This window comes from Haemaphysalis longicornis, unplaced genomic scaffold (assembly GCF_048455015.1).
Source record: "Haemaphysalis longicornis isolate Haplotype H1 unplaced genomic scaffold, Haemaphysalis longicornis Haplotype H1 scaffold_3, whole genome shotgun sequence".
Classification (NCBI taxonomy): Eukaryota; Metazoa; Arthropoda; class Arachnida; order Ixodida; family Ixodidae; genus Haemaphysalis; species Haemaphysalis longicornis.
The window spans coordinates 49632128-49652308 of record NW_027526335.1 but is presented as its reverse complement, the minus strand read 5'-3'; positions in this window follow the sequence as shown (position 1 = coordinate 49652308).

Genomic DNA, 20181 nt, shown 5'->3' with positions numbered 1-20181 from the left:
CCGGTGCAACCCCCGAAGCGCTGTCGTGACTTTAAGCAGTCCTACAAGCCTCTTTATAAAGCCAGTTGATGCCTCCAAAATCATTACGCGGTACAATCTCCATGCTGTCAAAGACGGATTGGATTCACTGGCTCCAAATGGAGTGCTGCAAGTGCGTCTAAACTACAGCCTCAACCTTCTCGCAATAGACACACGCAATGCCGACGCCACCGAGCGTCTGTTGAAAATCTCTTCTATTGCTGGTATTCCGGTGAAAGCATATTAGCCACGGCCCAGCAACTGCGGCGTCGGTGTAATCAGGGGTGTTGACAAGGACCTCTCCAATCCTGAAACATTCACCGCGTTACGACTAAGTGCCAGTTCAGTCCGCTCGAAGACTACGCAAAGCTTCAGAGCGTGCCGAAATTGTTTTCTCTACAGAAACTATACCCGAACACGTCGTCATCGGTTACACGCGCTATCTTGTGTATGACTACGTGGAAAAACCTCGACAATGCAAAAAATGCCAGTGGTTCGGACACGTGGCAGAAGTTTGCAAAGTTTACCGAGTGAAAGGGTGCTGTCGCCTTTGTGCGAGTCATGCAACGTTTGCTTACCCTGTACATACTGTATATAAATGTTACTTCAACTCTTCGTCGGCTCGAGGACATCATCGCTCTGCTCTGCGCCGCGTCGATAGCGGACGGAGCAAGGCAACATCGCTACACCGGTGACTGCGCTCGGGTGGCCATTCCCAACACTGGTGGCAGCGGTGGGATGGTCATTCCCAACAGTGGATGGCAGCTGCGGGATCGAACGGCAACGGCTACTACCTAGTGCGGTATAGCGCTCAACGTTTTCTCTCAGTTCACCAGACTTCTCTAGCACAGGTTATGCTAGTTTAGAGAAGGGCTGTGTGAAGTACTGTGTATAACTTTGATTGTTTCATGCCTAGAGAAAGTGTGTTGAAACCAGAGCTAGTGCCGAGAGTGTAAACGAAGGAGCGTAGAGAATTACTTGCGCGTGCCCTACTAGTAGTTCAATAGTATAGGTACGGCAAGGTAATTCTAACGTGGGTAAGCAGCAAAAGGCCAGTGCAAACGATGGAGGACCTTAAAGTGAAGGAACTCATCGAAATTTTCGAGGAGCTGGGCTTTGACTTAGGCCGTGCGAAACGGAAGCATGCGATCCTTGAGATCATGCGGAAGGAGAACGTAACGGCTGAGGAAGTCAATGGGGCCAGGGATGATATCAACGAGCGCCTTGAGAGCGAGGAAGCCGAAAAGAAAAAGCGCCGGGCGCGCGAGGAAGCCGAAAAGAAAGAGCGCCGTGAGCGGGAAGAAGCCGAATGGCAGAAAAAGGAAGCCGAAAGACCGGAACGGGAAGCCAAAAGGCAGAAATGGGAAGCCAAAAGGCAGAAACGGGAAGCCGAAAGGCAGCTCGAGTTGATGAGGCTATAGACTCGGAGCTCCGGCAGGGTTCGCCGGCGCCTAGCGTGACTTGTCCAAGGGTTCAGGCGAGCGGTCCTAGAAGTCAGGACCAACGGCCGCCGTTCGTTGTTGACAGGTCAGGGCCGGAAGACGGAGCGTCCCAGGGCAAACGCGAAGCGATCGCAATCGTATTCTTGGACAGAGAAGCGAGCCAGGGAAGCGAGAACGGCTCGGACGCAGAGCAGCCGCTTCGAAATAAAGCTTTCGAAATGCGCGCACAGTCCGCGAGCAGTGGCCAGTGCATGGCACTTACGAGTTCGCAAGTGGGAAAGCTCTCGCAGAAACTTGACTCTTCCCCAGCGAGCGAGACGCGAAAGGACGCCGACCAGCTTGTCCCGAACTACGAGCCTACCGAAAACTGTCGCGGTAGGCTAGTGAAACCGCCAGCAACAGGACGGGGTTGCGTGAAACCCTTCGGTGTAGAAACGCAGCCGGGCGACACGAAGAGTACGTTGTCACCGGTTTCCGATCAGCCTTTACGCCGTTACGCGAAAACGGGCTCAAGGTCGAAGCGCTGCCGAGATAGAAATCCAGTCAGCTCGTAGCGAATGACGTTAACAGAGACCGTACCGCCGTCTCGGAGAGCAATGGCGTACCTGAAGTAGATAACGCACTTGCTGAGACGTCCGACAGAGGGCCGTGCGGGTCCGCTGATCGCGTTCATGTGTCGGTCTCGGCTTCAACGATCTCGGCAGAACGCTCAGAATCAGGCGAGGCCTCAGAGACGGCTTACAACAGGATCGCGCACAGTGCGCGAGATTGCGAGGTTTCGCGGGAAAGTGTGGACAGCGACGCTAGCGAGACGAAGCCGCTAGAGCCCCTGGAAACAGGTGTTCCTTCGGGTGCGAGCTCTTACTCGGGCGATGTTGTGGCAAAGCCTGCGAACGGGACACGAGAGACAAGCGAGCAACGAAGGCCGAGCGGCGAGCGGACCGAAAGTTCTGGCAGTAGCTTAGTGGAGCCGCCCACGGCCGAAGCGCGTTACGTCATCCCCATTGGCGGGGAAATCCAGGTGGCCGCGCGTTGCGAGGCGAACTTGATGTTGTCCCCAGTTCGCGATGATTTGCTTGAAAGCAAGGTGGCGCACTTTCATACGCATTTCAAGCCAGTGGAGCGAAGGCGCACAGTGCGAAAGCGCAAGTTCAAAGCCCTCTGCTTTGAGCGAAACCGCGATTGGGAGGCGTGCGTGCCTGCCGCTGTGTTAGCCTCGAAGTCAGCTCCGCGCGACATTACGGGCGTAAGCCGGACCGGGGAAAGAAAACGTGTTTCGAATGGCAAAACTAGCCTGTGGGGAAGAGCTAGTTGTAAGGCTGCGTTCTTCGTTTCCCCGTTCGGACAGTCCGTCCCGCCATGTTCAGCTTCGGACTCAAACACAAGCAGCTAGTATTGCGTCTCGAAACTAACGCATCGGGTGTTTTGTGGCCTGTCAGAGTACGCGCTGGGTAGGAGCAAGTAGAGCACTTACGAGTCGTGCTGAGCAGGCTCAAAGCAGGCCTATCAGTCAAACAGTCAAAAGTGTCACATAGGATACGCCGAAGTGACGTATCTGGCGCACGTGGCGGTGGTAGCGCGGCCGACGCAGACCGTCGGAATTCAAAGTGGCCACATTCGTTAACGCCCGCATTGCGCCAGTTCTAAAGGCAGGGAAAATTCCAACGAACATTGAGTCTTACCGTCCCATAGTTCTCCTAAGCTGTGTCGTCAAACTTTGGAGAAGATGGTGCTTTAACGCTTGGAATGGGATCTGGCAGTCAGAAATGTATACGCGGCACAGACGTCTGGCTTCCGCAAGGGCCATAGCAGCATCGATAATTCCATTGCCCCTGCAACCAGCATCAAACAAGCTAAGTATCGGCGGAACATCATCATTCCCGTGTTCCTGAACATCAAATCAGCATATGACCGCGTGGTGCATGATGCTAATCGCTCGGCTAGGAAGTCTTCAGGTATAGGAGGCCGCATGTATGCATGGCTATAAGACTATCTCTTCTATAGGTATGTATACATGTCAACAAACAGCGGCGACTTAGCACTGTACAGAGTGAGTCGAGGTGTTCCCCAGGGCGGGTTGATAAGCCCCACGCTGTTCAACATCTCCATTATAGGCCTGGAAAAAGGCTTGCCGCAGTCGGTTGAAATATCCTTGTACGCGGACGACATCTGCATATGGAGATCTTGCAGTAACAGACGTGTGCTACGTTCGAGACTGCAGTCAGCAATCAACTCCATTGCATTGTTCTTGGCAGCAGGAGGATTGGAAATTTCGGCAAGCGAATGTGCTGCGTTGGCTTTTACGAAGCGGGACCTCACGCATTACGGGCTCACTGTTGGAGGCAATGTCATCACATACGTTCCAAGCTATAGGTCTCTGGAGGTGACATTCGACGGGTCACTCACCTGGTCACGTCATGTCCGCCATCTCAAGGAGAAGCTTACATCAATCGCCCGCATATTCACTATGCCCTCCAGAAACTCCGGCGGTCGCTCCGTTAACTCCTCCCTTCGGCTCTACGAAGCGCTCCGCGTCGGCTTCGTGCGCTACAGAATCGCAATTTTGGTCCCTCTTTCTAAGGGAACGATCAAGGCTCTAGAGTACATCCAAGCACAGATCTTGATTGAGGACTTGCGTTGGTGTTCCGAAAACTACCTCTACTGTTAAAACACTGAAAACACTCACGGAATGCCGACGTCTGTCACCCTTGGCTCCCGGCACGCAGGAGCTTCTCCGCGTGAGACTACGGACTGTAGCAAGACAATGTGGCCACCCTTTAGCGCCATGTTCGGTCACTGAAGTGTGCGACTTCCTGCCGCAGCATAACCAACCCCCAGCACTTCATCTCCACCCGCCCTGGATGTTCCCGCCCATGCAAATAGTGACCACGGTGCCCGGAATTACACGCAAGGAGCATATTCCACCTGGCGCTCTACGGTTTTTTGCTCTTGAATATATCTACAACCCATACGGAGGTCATACACATCTGTACAATGACGCAACGGGGTCATCCACATCAACTGTCGCTGTGTGGATACCTTCATCACGCACCACCCTCAGTGCCATGCTCAGCCACAATACATCATCTACGGCTGCCGAACTTGGAGCTCTGCGGATGGCCTTGGCTCAGATCATCGAGCAGCCTGCACGCGTGTGGGCCATCTTCACGGACTCTCGGGCTGCACTGCAATGTCTGGCGTTTTTTCCCAAAGATCAGCTTGTGCTTGATGTACAAGCTGTGCATCTTCAAGCTCTGCAAGCGCACCATCAAAAAGCACTCCAGTGGCTCCCTGCCCATTGCGGAATAACTGGAAATGTGAAGGTGGACGTTGCAGCATCCACAGCGCATGACCAACGTGCATCACAAATACCGGTGCCATTTTTTCCCAAAGATGCTTCAGCCCTTGCATCCAGTGTGGCATGGAGCATGCAGCGATCGCTTTGGGCAGAGGTCTTGCAGTAACAGACGTGTGCTACGTTCGAGACTGCAGTCAGCAATCAACTCCATTGCATTGTTCTTGGCAGCAGGAGGATTGGAAATTTCGGCAAGCGAATGTGCTGCGTTGGCTTTTACGAAGCGGGACCTCACGCATTACGGGCTCACTGTTGGAGGCAATGTCATCACATACGTTCCAAGCTATAGGTCTCTGGAGGTGACATTCGACGGGTCACTCACCTGGTCACGTCATGTCCGCCATCTCAAGGAGAAGCTTACATCAATCGCCCGCATATTCACTATGCCCTCCAGAAACTCCGGCGGTCGCTCCGTTAACTCCTCCCTTCGGCTCTACGAAGCGCTCCGCGTCGGCTTCGTGCGCTACAGAATCGCAATTTTGGTCCCTCTTTCTAAGGGAACGATCAAGGCTCTAGAGTACATCCAAGCACAGATCTTGATTGAGGACTTGCGTTGGTGTTCCGAAAACTACCTCTACTGTTAAAACACTGAAAACACTCACGGAATGCCGACGTCTGTCACCCTTGGCTCCCGGCACGCAGGAGCTTCTCCGCGTGAGACTACGGACTGTAGCAAGACAATGTGGCCACCCTTTAGCGCCATGTTCGGTCACTGAAGTGTGCGACTTCCTGCCGCAGCATAACCAACCCCCAGCACTTCATCTCCACCCGCCCTGGATGTTCCCGCCCATGCAAATAGTGACCACGGTGCCCGGAATTACACGCAAGGAGCATATTCCACCTGGCGCTCTACGGTTTTTTGCTCTTGAATATATCTACAACCCATACGGAGGTCATACACATCTGTACAATGACGCAACGGGGTCATCCACATCAACTGTCGCTGTGTGGATACCTTCATCACGCACCACCCTCAGTGCCATGCTCAGCCACAATACATCATCTACGGCTGCCGAACTTGGAGCTCTGCGGATGGCCTTGGCTCAGATCATCGAGCAGCCTGCACGCGTGTGGGCCATCTTCACGGACTCTCGGGCTGCACTGCAATGTCTGGCGTTTTTTCCCAAAGATCAGCTTGTGCTTGATGTACAAGCTGTGCATCTTCAAGCTCTGCAAGCGCACCATCAAAAAGCACTCCAGTGGCTCCCTGCCCATTGCGGAATAACTGGAAATGTGAAGGTGGACGTTGCAGCATCCACAGCGCATGACCAACGTGCATCACAAATACCGGTGCCATTTTTTCCCAAAGATGCTTCAGCCCTTGCATCCAGTGTGGCATGGAGCATGCAGCGATCGCTTTGGGCAGAGGCATCCCGCCGTTGCGCGCCCCCTCCTCTATCGACCCGCATTGTAATTTTAAGATGCCACCTGGACTATCCAAGCATGATGAAGCAGTACTGCACCGTATGCGGTTGAACGTCTCCTACAGGCGATACTACTGCTACAAAATCAACCAGTCCACCTCGCCTCTGTGCCCACAGTGTGGTGTGTGTGAAGATCTGCAACACCTAATTTGGGATTGCGCGCGCTTTAGTACACAAAGAGTGTCTCTCGCAGTGTCCCTGGGCCGGCCGCTCTCCGTAGGACTATCACTCAGGGACGTATTAGGTCCTTGGAATTCCTACAAGCGTGCCGCTCGTGCGACAAAAGCCTTATGGGCGTACCTAAAAGACACAAGTCTTGAGCAGACTTTGTAAATAGTTAAAATCACATGTACTCCTTATCATCATTATAATAATCATCGTCATCGCATTCATCTGGCGTAGCAGGTCAGGCAGCTTAGCTCGGCTGACATCGCCAGTTTAATTAAAGGTCTCTCTCTCTCTCTCTCTCTCTCTCTCTCTCTCTCTCTCTCTCTCTCTCTATCTCTCTCTCTCTCTCTCGCTCGCTCTCGCTCTCTCCCTCTCCCTCTCTCTCGCTCCCACGCCTACAGTCTTCATTGCAACAGGGCCTCCTTGGATGGCGCCGGGAACGTAAGACCTGTGTGATGGACTTTTCGGTGGCGCACGCCATGATGAGTTGGGTCGCCCTTTCCACATGTGGGTGCTTTGTGTATGTGGGGTGAAGGTTAGATGTTCCTGTTAATGTCTCGCAGTTCGCTGTTGGTTTACTAAGCCTTTATGGGAAGGTGATCTGTCTGGGCTCCTGCCTATGTATAACAGGGTGGTTAGGAATGCGTCACAACCATGTCAGCCTGTGCACTCACCCAACTCAAAATACGGAAAGGAAACTACAGAGACAGTAGCTAATTCAAAGTGTAAATAAGTGTTGTATCCTGTAGTATGGCATGCAGGATATTTCTTATTAAAAGGCATGCTCCCGAAGATTTTAGGTATTTTTAATGGGGCTACGTCGGGAATATGTGTGGGAAGACACCCAAAGTAAATTATGTACATTGAGGGCGCATATAAGGATGTAAGGTACAGGCGGCGGTCACCAGCATTTCGAAATAAGAGCTTGCTAGAAATCAGAAGGGATATAAAGGTAGCATGCCATTATTAGCCTACTAAATGTAATTGTAAGCATTGCAACAGCCTCAACGAAAGTATTTACTCTGAAGGAATCACATTTCCGTGCGATAGTGGCCACGTTCCGCATTTCCCGGCGATTATGGCCCCACCACCCGAGAAGTGTGTGCAGCCATCTCTGACCTTTCTAAATGCCATAAAGCTATTTAGAAATTTGAGACCTCTATATTTAAATGTGTTTCGTGGAGACACATCACGGTTTGCTGATGGTAACACAATGTCTCGTAAACATCATCAAGATTATTCAGGAGGTTTCTAACGTTCCTTTGAAGTACATTTTATCTTCCTATTATTAAGTGTTCAGAGCTGCTGGAGCACGAATGTTAATGTTTTTTTATTTCCGGGCTCTTATTCCGACAAGGAAATTTTTATGTTCTTTGTTGACTTGCACGCTGCAGCCCTATATCCCCTGCATGCACTGCGTTACCGGCAGGAACAGAGCGACGTCCATCTCGTCGTCAGATGTCCTGGGACTTACCGGCAAGCCGGGGTCCTCGACCTAGCATTTTCGGGTGCACTTAGCCTGAACCGCCACCGTCCCGGCGTCGGCCAGCTCGACCTTCGAGAACAATCAGCCCAGCTTTAGTGGCGGGATCTCTCGCGTGCTATTCTTCGCGCCAGTTCATCCGCGTTTGGGCCTGAAGTGGGAAGCACAGACACTGAGTTCGCGCTACAGACGCCGAGTTCTCGAAGCCGGTAGCTGCGTGTTCTAGCGAGTTATAGTTCTACCTGCGAGTTCTAGCACTTGGGAAAAGATGTCGAAGGCAGCGAACAGAGTGATGTGTGCCTGCCAGTCATGGAGAACTTTCAGCGGCAAGTTCGGAAATGTATGTTACGTTCAACAGCCGGGTGTCCGACGAAGGGATAAGGCCCGCCTCTTCTGCTGTTTCGCCAACCTTGTACCAGTAATGCGAGTTGCGCCGTTTTTTCAAAGGCTTGGACCTATAGTGGTTGGGGATATCGGCGTGTGCTGTCGTCGTCTCATGTCGTACGGTAAATCAAGTTGTCAAACGATGGTGAAAACGCAAGTGTAAAATGTGTTTAAGCGGTTCAAATGAAACTAATATTACTTGAACTAATTTAGAATACAGGAATATTCAGGATTTATTTGTAATAACAGCAATTTGTTAAACTTGTGAAATTCCTTGAAATGCACACTGGTACGCGCTCTCTATTAAACCTTGATGAACAACCAGGACGTGTTGATAGCTTGGTCGACAGATTGCCGCCGCTGTTCTCCACTAGAGACAAGTGATCGCTGTTTTGGAGATTTCAGAGATGCTGTCTTTTTCTGGAACATATTGCAGCGAACACCCACCAAGTTATAAACAATCCGCGTTTCTCAATCTGATTTTTGCCACTCGGTTATCCTGGTGAGCCACCCAATTACAAGTTTGTTTTGGTCGGTCTGTACAGTTTGTGGCGAGGCAGCTCATATGACAGGCATGCTAAGCCACCTAGATCAACTCAGTCATATTTCGAAGAAACTGTGCCGTTTGCGTATCGTGTGTGCAATTCGTTTGACCAACCACCTGACTGGTTCACTCCTCGGAACGCTCATGTGTGTAGAGTAGCCGACCATTTTTTCGGACTCCGAAAATTCCGACTTACTGGATATTCTGGACTTTTCCGAGGAACTACCAGTTGTCCCATAGAACTATTGAGTCATGGTTTTTTCGGACTGTTCTTTTATTCCAATTATTTTTTGTTCCCTTACCAGTCCGGAAAATTGATTGGCCGCTGTATATTACTGAATTTCAATGTATTCGTACTTTCACTTATTTAAGTGTATTTTCTTCTTTGCTTGACTCTGTAGTGTCATGGTACTGTCAGGTTTCAGCGTATTCTCCCATGCAACAAAGAAAGAAAAGCCCACTGTAGAATGGACGTAGAATCCCGGGTACTGGCGCTGACAGCCTGGGTTTGAGTCCGGGCGGGTCTACTGCGCTTTTTTTATTTTTTACTTAAAAAAACACTTTTAAAATAAAACTGTTTGCGTTGTTTTCTTCTGGTGGTTTGTTATATTCCAGGTTGTTTACCACGTTTAACTAACGCTCTGCATCGCGCGACGTGACGTCACACATCTCCCAAGGGGGTACTCTGCAGCGAAGCATTCGGGAATACGCACTTCGAAATGCGCACTCTACAACAGGAATGATGACATATACAGCTTCGCTTTAAAAGTCACACTTAACGAGGCTTCGTGATAAGCAGAGAGAGGATTTTCCTTGCATGTTGTAGCTACCTGTTGCATTGCGTTCATAGTAAAGTTGCTCCTTCTGCTAAAACACAAACATTAGTTCCCTAGAAAGGGCTGCTACAAGGGATAACAGCAATGGGAGTCTTAGGAATTCACGATTGAAAAGACAACAGTAATGGCAGACGTAGTCTCCGGCGTATCTCTGCTCATTCGGAACATAAAAGTGCAATGGAAAGAATGCTGTCTTCCAAGTGTTTGTAAAAGCAAAACAGTATTTATGAGTGCTTCATTGTCCTCTTCATTGTCTCGCGAGTGCTTTAGCTGTTTTGCAAACCACCATGTCTTCCTATGTTTTCCGTTCCTCGTACAACGCGGCCAAATGACCCCAGTCATATATCCCGGTTGCCTGCCACGACTGCATCTGTTCTCTTCCTCCATAAAAATACCGGGTCTTCAGCTGGCTAACTCGCTCGCCCCATCTGCTCCATCAAGACCCACGTTGGCGTGAATGTGTTCGCTTGCCCACATACATTAGCTATGTTTCTCTTGCTGTGCTCCCACAGCTTCCGGTCGTTCCTGAAAAGGGAATCGAAGCTTGTTCCAGCGGGGCGCTTAGCGTTGCACCCTTTTTCTATTGCGCCCTTGTTAGTCGCTTGTACTCCCATTTCTTTCGTTCGGGCCCAAAAAGTGTGGCACGCTTTGTTATCTGGTAAGCGTGCCTCCCCCGTTTGCGTTCTCTTTTAGTACCTCTTAGACTCTTTAAGGTTAGGTTAGGAGAACTTGGTGCCATGGGAGTGTCGGTTGGAAAGAGGGCGCGGGACAAGCGCCTGTCCCGTGTCCTCTTTCTTGTGTGTGTTTCTTAGCGCTACTCAGTATGTTCTCAGGTTAGATACCTCGCTATGCCGCCTTGCACTGTGCTTATGCATCCAGCAAGAGTGGCGGCATGAAAAAGGGTCGATTTCTCTGCTTCCGCTTCGGTGTTCTTGCAGGCGCTCATGGTGCAAGACGGAACACTAGTGTGCCGTTTCCCCTTCTCATTTATCCTGTGCTTGCTTCAGCTCCCCAATATGTGCTTTTTTGTGTGTCCACGGTTTGCAGCGAAGCCACTCCATCGACGTATTCCCGGACGAAGCGCTAGCGTCGTATAAAATTCCTTTGTAAAACCGTCTCTTCTCTTCATGAATCAACGTGGAAGCTTTAGCATCGGCATTGAAGAAGTGTTTACCAACCCATCAAAAATCTATAGCAAATTCAAGCTCAATAAAATATGCACGCCAAACGTTGCGAAGAAAATTTGAGAAATCGAAAGTCAGTAAAAAATGCACGCTGGGTTTAGAACCGAAGGGTTAGTGTAGACCTTATGAAACCTGTAGATGCTCTTCAAGTCCCTCATGTCGTAATGCGGTCCGCATGCGGTTGAAGCTGTGTGACCGATTTCTGCTATCTATGATGTCCAGGCCACTCTACGAGGCCACACCTTGCTGCTTTTACGTTTCACTCGGCCGGAGATATCTCCTCGCTGCAACCGTAAGCTAGGCAACCTCACGGCATCTCATGTAATTGTAGGAAACTTTTTCTCAGGCAGAGAACGTTTCTTTTTTATGATTTCCTTTTTGCAAATAGCTGTTGATATTCCTTGATAATCGTGGCCACCGACACTAACGTGTCATCTGTGCTGTACCAAAAAAAACTGCGTTGAATTGTTCGTTGAAGCAATCACCCTGATGGAGTCGTACTTTCAAACCCCGGTCGCCATAATTTTAGAGTGCGTTCCCCTTTTTCGAAGCGCTATCAAATATGCACGCCAAACGTAACAATAGCCGAAATCGAAAGACTATCAAAAATGCACGCTGAGTTTTGAACCATGAGGTTAGTGGAGACCTTATGAAACATGTACAGGTCCGCTCATAAGTAAATGGAGCACGGGAGCGGTGGCCGAACTGCATCGCTGCGCCGCGTATGGGTGCCGACGGGAACCATGGAGCGCCGGTCAAAGAGTGTGTTCGCAATGCCTTCGCCGCCCTATCTGGTATGTTTAATCACCGTTCTGCTGGCGTGTCATGCTCGGCGAGGCGGTCTTCGAAAGGCAGCCCTGGGCTATAGAGGGGCGCTGGTTGCATTGCTGCTCGCAGGCATTAGCGGCGACCGAATCCGCTGGACGAAGCTGGGCGCGCCCGGAAACGTGCCTTGTTGCGCGCTGTAAAGGGCGGCATAAAATTGTAGGCCGTTGCGGTTTGGTATAGCATGTCATTGCGATATAATTAATTGTAAGCCGGCAACAAAATTGCCATTTACAATATAGAAAGCACACTCAGAGGCATTTTCGTTGTTCGAAAAAAAAATCCCGCTTACGAAATTTCTTCTTTAATTTTGGCTTTGTCCCAAGTTATTGCTGCCGGTCGGTTCAAGTTTGTTGTGAAGAAAGGGAAATAAAAATGTCCATGCGGTGGAAATTCTGTATTAGAAAAAACCGTAAAGAATCTATACAATCGCTGCCTGCTATAACAGCGGGCCTCATAGCGCTAAACTATGCGCTAAATGACCCCTCATTTTTACTTCAGCCCGCCAGCTGGCGGGCGACTGCAGCAGCGCAGTCCTGTGTACTAAAGGGCGAACTTTATCCCGCATCTCATGACTTCGCTGTATGTAGTGTATCCTATATCTTGCATTTATAAGCATTGCTTTCGTAAACAGTTACCTCAGCAGAGATTTCTCGTTCTTACCACTATGTGTAGAAAAAACATTGGTGTACGGCATTTTACATCGAGGCTCTTTATTACAAGTATCTCACGGTGTCGCGCAACAAGTATCACTGGCGGCAACAATTTACTCAAAGGTCTGTATGTGGCTATAGAAAAATTCAGAAAAACCGAGAAGGTATTTGGGCCTCTGTGTATTAATCTAAGACTGCTGATATTGCCCCTGGAAAAAGGAGTTCCCAGTAATTTATATGTGTTTAGAGGTGCAGCCGACTTTAACTTCTTGGTGTCTGTAAGCTGGCTTTCGCACATTGTTTGTTGCACCAAGAAGCATAGACATCCACGGGTGGACAATGGTTACACCCCCAGAAAATACTCCTCTCTACCACCACTGCCTCTTTCCCGAGACTTGTATACACCTCGCAAAGCTAGCGTCTCGCTCCTACCTGACAAGGCGCAATATGCCACGCGCTCTTCTGCGGCCACCTGTGCGGCCCACTGGAGCTGGAACCGGCGCTGTGGCTGGCGTAGCCGTGCTATATTAAAACGTCATTCTTCCTACCAACTTATCACGTGTGTCCACAGTCTGCGAGATAGAGATCACGCAACTATCCATAAAATTCAATATAGCAAATCCCCTATATAGCTAAATCCCAACATAGCAAATCCAACCTCAGCTCCAGCTTCACTGGTCTTCCCTCTGGGAAGAATGGAAGGGCTCTGACTTTTTCAGAGAAACTTTAGACAAACAGTTCAAGGCCATTTGAGGAAAAAATAATCATGCAACCTATAAAAATCTGAAGTAGGCGGAATTATTTGCTAACATTCTCATTTTTCAGTATTATTATTTTGAAAAGAGGTAAGGATGCCAATACCTTATGAGTGTCGACAGAGATAAGGTGCTGATATAAAAATAAGCTTTTCATGTGGTACTTCTTTTCAATGTCCTTGTACCATTTCAACTGACGCTTTCTTAAACCAAAGCATTAGATTATTGGCCAAACCTTGCACAGTTGCAATGTTGGCACAACCGCTGTCACTATCTTCAATTTGATTCGCTTTGTGATAACTTCTCACGACAAATGAATTCTTGCGGACAGGTTGTCTGAGTGTACTCCGAGGTACGCTTGATGAAGGTTTCACAACAAAAGATTCCAGGCCTTCAACGCAGAAAGAGCGAAATCTGCGTTTTTTAGCTTTCTTTAGGTTGCGAAAGGTACGTCTCGAAAAGTGTTGCTTTTTTAACCCACAATGCTTCAGCCACTCTTCGCACGCTCAAAAAGATCTACGAGCATTAGCAAAAAATAAATAAATCTGATTTTCGCAACTTCTTTTCCGCTTGATGCGAAGAAAACTCTCCTGTAGACATCAGGCTGTAGCTTAGTACAAAACACTTTTTTTTAAATAGCTACAGACACGCAATTTTAGCCTTTTACTGACGAGTCCATTAGCAATAAGCTTTGCTAACCATCCTCTCGGGTTTACTAAAACCGTGTTTGAGTTATAGCGTCAGAGCAAAGTATATAGCAGTGCCCGCTCTTCCAAAACTTTTTGAATACCTACTTGAGCCTCATTTATCTACTATATCTCTACATAAGAATAGTCACATCACCGCAAGTATATTACAATAGAACAGGACTCTTACCGAGGACTACGATGTTGATACACCGGATGAAGCACTGCGACTATCGCTGTTTTATTCCTCTTCCTTGAACAGGCTGCAGGAGCATCGGTGTTTTTCTGCATATGTACCAGCTCCTCGAACTTCATTCCGGTTGTAAAGTGGTCGTGAACGCTCAAGTTTGATAAATCAAGGGTAATCAGTAGATTACAGGATGGAAGAAAGCGCGAAATTATTCGCAGTGGGCGCGATTTGTGAACAAGGTGGAACTGGCATTTCAGCCAACCTTTACAAGACAAACGCTGAAGGAGGTGAGTTTATAAAAGCAAACAGATAAGTGCAAAGTACTAGACGTCTTTTCGACGGGGCGATTACTCACTGAAATGTGTTGCAGGGCTTGTTAGCAGACACATAAAACAGACGCTTAGTGCAAAGAAGACGAGGGTGGTGGGAGACCACCTTCCTTGTTTTCTGGGCGGTAAGCCTCTTCTTAAGTATGATTATCCACTTTTAGTCCGCAACCACTTTGGCGGTCGCTACTGCGGCTTGGCAGCAGCGATGGCAACGGCGTCGGCAACGGCGACGGCGTCGTAACCGAGCGAGCGAAGGCCAGAGGAAAACAACGGAGGAAAATGGGGGAAAGTGTGCGGGAGAATGCAGTATGCTGAGCCCGCACGAGACGCTCGTCGGAGCGTCTGGTGAAATCGTCAGGGGGAGGGCGGCACGCCATGCTATGGTGCCATCTCTCGCACTGCTCCCCCTCACACTTTCGGCAGACGCTACTACTTCGAGCGTGTCACATCCGAACCACGTGTTATTTGCCCGGGAGGTTCAAAGGCGATGTGCACCAACATGGTCGCCGGCGGCGGCGACGCGATGCGAGATATCAGCACAGTAGCGCGCGCGGCGGTGCGTTCGCTGATCACGCGATCACTTCCTCAGACGCAGCAGACATGCGACGTGACCGAGAAGACTCCAGCTCGCGCTGCGCATCCATTTCGCATTAGGGACTACAGTTATCGTCAGTGCAGTTTTTATTTATTATTGGCGTTTCCTTCGCTTCATTGCGGCGCTTTTATTTTAATTCCATAGGAACTGAGAATACTATTGGATGTCGGGACCTTGTTTGGGTCGCTTCCAGAAAGTAGAATGCTGTAGTAGAGCGCTTAGTGCTGTGGTACCGGTCTTATGGTCTTCCTAGTTGTCCTAGTGTTTTGTAATGTGGTTGCGTTAAAGTGAATGTTCCTCATTGCACTAGTTAACCCATCCTTCTAGTACAAAGGTCGGGCAAGATATACATGCCTCTCCAGATCTTGTGCAGTGCTTTATTAGAAAAGATAGTGCAACCACACATCTGATAAAATCAGCAATGTTGTAGAAAATACTCTACCACTTTTTAAACGGCATCCCACCTGGTAGTACTAGCGAGAATGTTACGCATGCCACTTAAGCAGCATTAAGCTTTTCGTATATTGTCGCTCAAGACCAATTTTTAGACAATGTGCGAAGAGTTCAGCGTTATGCCCCTGGTGGTGTGTTAAAGGAGCCATGCAGAAAAAATACAAGTTTGTTTTGTTCGAAAGATTCCCTGTCTTATAGTTCCCCAAGCGCTTGTCGGGCAGAAAATGGTGCCGTATTCAACAAGAAATTAATCAATTGAGATAGCAATTTTGATTCTCCCGTAAAATAGTGCGTTTTCGGGACGTCAGAAATGACGTCTTGAGTGCGCGTCTTCAAACCGATTGCCACTGCGTCATTCGGCTCTGCAACCTTGCTTGCCGTCAGTCCTCCCAAATGGCGCTACCATACTCATCCACGTACCGTTGTCCTGTCCGCCGTTGCTTTGTTTTCGACCGTGTTTGCTTGATGTTGTTACTGTAGAAAGTAATCTTTTCGTTAAATATGGGGTAGCCTCGACAAACAGTGTCACGTAAGACAACGTCGCTGACGCCAATCGGCCAGTGTCGTGCACGACAACTCCAAAGCGGCGCATTCCTGTGCAGTTAAAGCAAGAATAATGCGCTCTGTACCAACAACAGTGCGCATCCGTACTTCTATGTTTACGTGTATTTTCGTAAGTTTTATTGTTTGCCGCGCCATTCTTACTGCTGTAAAATAAATATGCATTACATTTAGGCGCAAATAGTTCGTTCGGAAAGCTTATAAGCCCCGCCTAATTTCCGTTTGCTTTTGCCGGCCTCAGCCAATCGCACATCTGGTCGCATATGAGATGATGGGTTCTGTTGCGAGAAATGAGCTAGTGGGTTGTATGGCCATTCCCTTTTTTCCTAATTATATAGCTTATTTGCGCGAAGTATGCGTTAAAGCTGGTGTCAGTATGATTCTAACGAGGCAATATTTCGAATGAACCAAACGTGTTTTTTCTGCATGGCCCCTTTAAACAAGCCCACCGGGTGACCAAAGCCCCGTTGATTTTCATAAAAATTACAGGACTGAACTAACGTCTATAAAGAACTCGGTTCAAGCATGCGGATCATAGTCATCATTGTAGTCTTATTTTTTTAGCGTTAGGATTTTTTTAATGTAATGGCGTAGCAAGCCAGCCGTCTTTGCTAGGCTAACAACGCCAGTCACATGAAAGACCGTTATCTCTCTCTCTCTCTCTCTCTCTTTCTCTCTCTCTCTCATGTTGTCATACGTGTCTCAGTAATCACTTTTGTCATTATAGCAAACCAATCACGCCACATATTTCATATATTTTCACGAAGCCAACTATGACGCACCGTTTCTGTACTTAAGTTCACTAGAGGAACGTTGGGCTTCTAAACAAGGTCTCACAAGAAAAGACGTCAAAGGAGCAATCAAAGTGACGTGCGAAGACCAAATTTGGTGAACCGAATGCCACCGCGTTAGGTGACTCAGAGTCATGTTAAAGCGAATTTCCAGAAACGTGAATAAGTTCTATAACATTGTCTGCCAATCACAAATGATACAGGTGAATGACAAGCTCGTTACGTTCTTCGTTATCAAACGTACTCAAGCGGATATGGCATCAAGCCAGAAACATAATCCGACAATGAGCTCAACGTGGTTTTTGTACAACTTACAAGCATATAGCCTGCAATAGTTTGTTTCGCAAGCTTTCTGTGGCGTTATCTGGGAACATCTATCTTCGAACTTGCGTTCGATGGTAAAGAAAATCCCATTTGCCGGGAAATTACATACCCATCCACCATTCATAGATTGCCTGAAGGGGGTAAGCCGATGACGATGACAGCTGACGTAAGAAGCCTAGAACCGATTCGCCAGTTCCCATCTCGCTGCAACGTCAAGTCAACATACCGACCACCATCAAAGTAGCGCATTATTTAAAGTATCTCCCCTGGAATTTGTGTCTGATGGACTTGAGGAGCTACCTCAGGGGTGACTGGGAAACGTGGATGCACACGGAAGTGTGCATTAGAGAAGCAGCGATGGAACACAAGGACGCCATCACCACTAGCATGACGCGAAAGGAAGATCGTGCCAGCTTACGACGTGCACGAGGACAGGCGGGCAGAGAATTCAGAAAACACGATTCTGACGCATCGCAAGCGTGTACAGGATGCACAGCAACGATAACGCTAGGAGGAATTACCTAATTCTTCCTCGCGTTATCTCGACGCTCGACGTCGCAAGCGTCAAAAAACTTGCGAGGCTTTCACCTATAACATTAAACTTAAACAAACTTTAAACTTTAAATTTAAACTTTAAACTTTAAACTTTAAATTTAAACTTTACACTTTAAGCGTTAAGCTTTAAACTTTAAATTTAAACTTTACCTTAAAATTAAAAATAAACTTCTCTGAGTTCTGATAAATATTGCAACATTCCAAAACAGTCCTCCGGTTTAGCATCCTGCGAAAAGAAATGTGCGAACTGAACTTAGCATCACAATCACTGCCTTAAAGGGACACTGAAGTGATTTGTAAACAATGCGGGATTACGAGCGCAAATTCTAGTCCGCAGTCCCTAGGCCCTGTTTCGACCACTCTGAGCGCGTTTACGCGAATTTATTTAGTAGAAAAATCAATTCGAAAATGCTGTCCTCCTCTCTTTACGCTCGCCCATTTTCTGTGGCGTTTTCGTGTGACGTCTGCAGGAGAGGAGCTGGCAATTGGCTGCGCTACTGCACGTCTCGCCCACCTTTCGCGACCGAGTCAGTCGGTCCAGCGTTTAGTCCGCCGGCCGCCGACGGGTCGTCGCAATTCGCTCGATCAGTTGAAACTAAGCCACAACACGTTTGGGCATGGAAGAATGTGCCTTTCTTTACTTCGTTAGTTTGTACACTGTATCTAGCTCGAAGTCAAGGTCGCTTCACACAAGCGCTGCACAAGCGCACATGCGACGCTTCGCTGACTGGTACGCCAGTAGGAAAATATAAGGCCTCTTGAAGGGGAAGAAGAGTCAGCGAAGTCAATATAGGTACTAAGGAAATAAAATCAACTGATATTTTTATCGTACAGCGTAAAAATAGGGTGCGGGAAGCACTTTTTTGCGCTGGGCGAACAAGCACAGCGGTCAGCAGCACGACTACGCATCTGCGAACGCTTTTCCGTCTACGAAATGCAATTGCTAGACGTGAGCTATTGTGGAAACTCGGGGGACGCTTACTGCACGAGCGCAATACTACAAATAGTCACCTAAGCTGCTTGAAATACTAAAACTAAATAAAAGTGTAAACTGGTTATACATTATATAGCTTATTTTTCCATAATCGGCATCGTCCGCCCGTAGCCTAGTGATCTGAAGCGCTAGGTATGTAACCCAAATTGTTTTGCCAGTCACAAGTTCGAATCCCCGCGGGTACATGCTTTTTTTTTTTATAAGTTCACTTTTCGTTTTTCGCCGATGTTTTCTATAGTGGGTTCACCTTTTTTTTGGGCCGCAACGTTCATTGCTCCACGAACTAGTCCACAGAACTCGCGCAGGCTGGCACTGGCGCGCTAGCGAGTTCTCGTTGGCGTGCTGTTGCCATATGCACCGATTGCATGCAGGCAGTGGGCCCAGGCCAGAATCAACAGACCCTTTGACTGGTGCGAACACGGTTTTTACGATACAGGCATGAGTGAGGCAAGCTCCAAATATGGGGGAAAAGCGCATGCGATTGAGCGTCTGCGGGGACGCGGAGGGCGTTCATGCACTGCGTAGGGCTCAGCTAATGAATGCTACGATTCCAAGCCGTCCTGGAAGGCTTATCTTATGCATTTTACAGTCGACAACATGGCAGAAGCGCGGTACTACGATTACTGTGATATTGAGAATGCCCATCCAACGATGCAATCGGATGTCAAACATGTTGTTTTACAGAACCGAAACCGAAACCGAAACTTGTTTGATTGCTAACCTTGGGCATCGTCCAATCACGGTGCCCCCTCCTCCTAACGTCCCAGCTTAGTTGGTGCGGCCGCCGCAAACCGCGCATGGTAGTTTTTCTTCTTTCGCGCTTTGTAAAATAATTACCGATTAGTCAACCGGATAAACGATGAAAAGTGTGCTAATTTGAGCCAGTCTACGCAGTGCAAGCAAAAACGGGAGCTTGACAAATTCACTTCAGTGTCCCTTTAAATACTGCCTTGCACTGACGGAATAAAACAAGATGTATAAAGCGTGCTGGTGCACGAGTAATTCCTTGCCACGACTAATAGATGTTGAGCATTGTGCGAAAAAATAAACAATTGACTGCTTTAATAAATATTGTAGACTGAAGTGAAGGCGATGATAGTGTATCGTCAGAAGCTAGCAAGGCCTGTATTATTTACGCAACCGCAAAGTCTTCTGTGTGGCGATAAAGGAAACAGTAAAAAAAAAAACTAAAGAAATTGCGCAATTCTTTGACACCTTCCTTTGCAAATTTGATTGCTCGCGGCGGGAAGCGCCATCTCGTTAGGGTGAACTCAGATTACAAATGCTTCTTGTTCCATGTGAGCTTCTTTTCTGACACTCACATTAAAAGTGTCAAACAAATAGGTAAGAAGTACGTGAAATCTTCGCAGGGCTAAACACTTATCCCCTGTTGATAAGTTTTTTTCACTTCCATAAATGCAAGTACCGTGAGTTTAGATTTCACCGACCTTAACGTTGAGATAGGTGGCTCTTAACTGCGCCGAGGAATGAACTTATTGAGCCATACCTTTCAAGAGGTTTTGCCAGGACGTATAAAATTACAGGGGAATGCTTAGAGCTTCCGAATAACGTGAAGCTGAAAGCCTAGTTGCACATTGTGTTGAACTGCCGTTGACCTTTGCGCTGAACTTT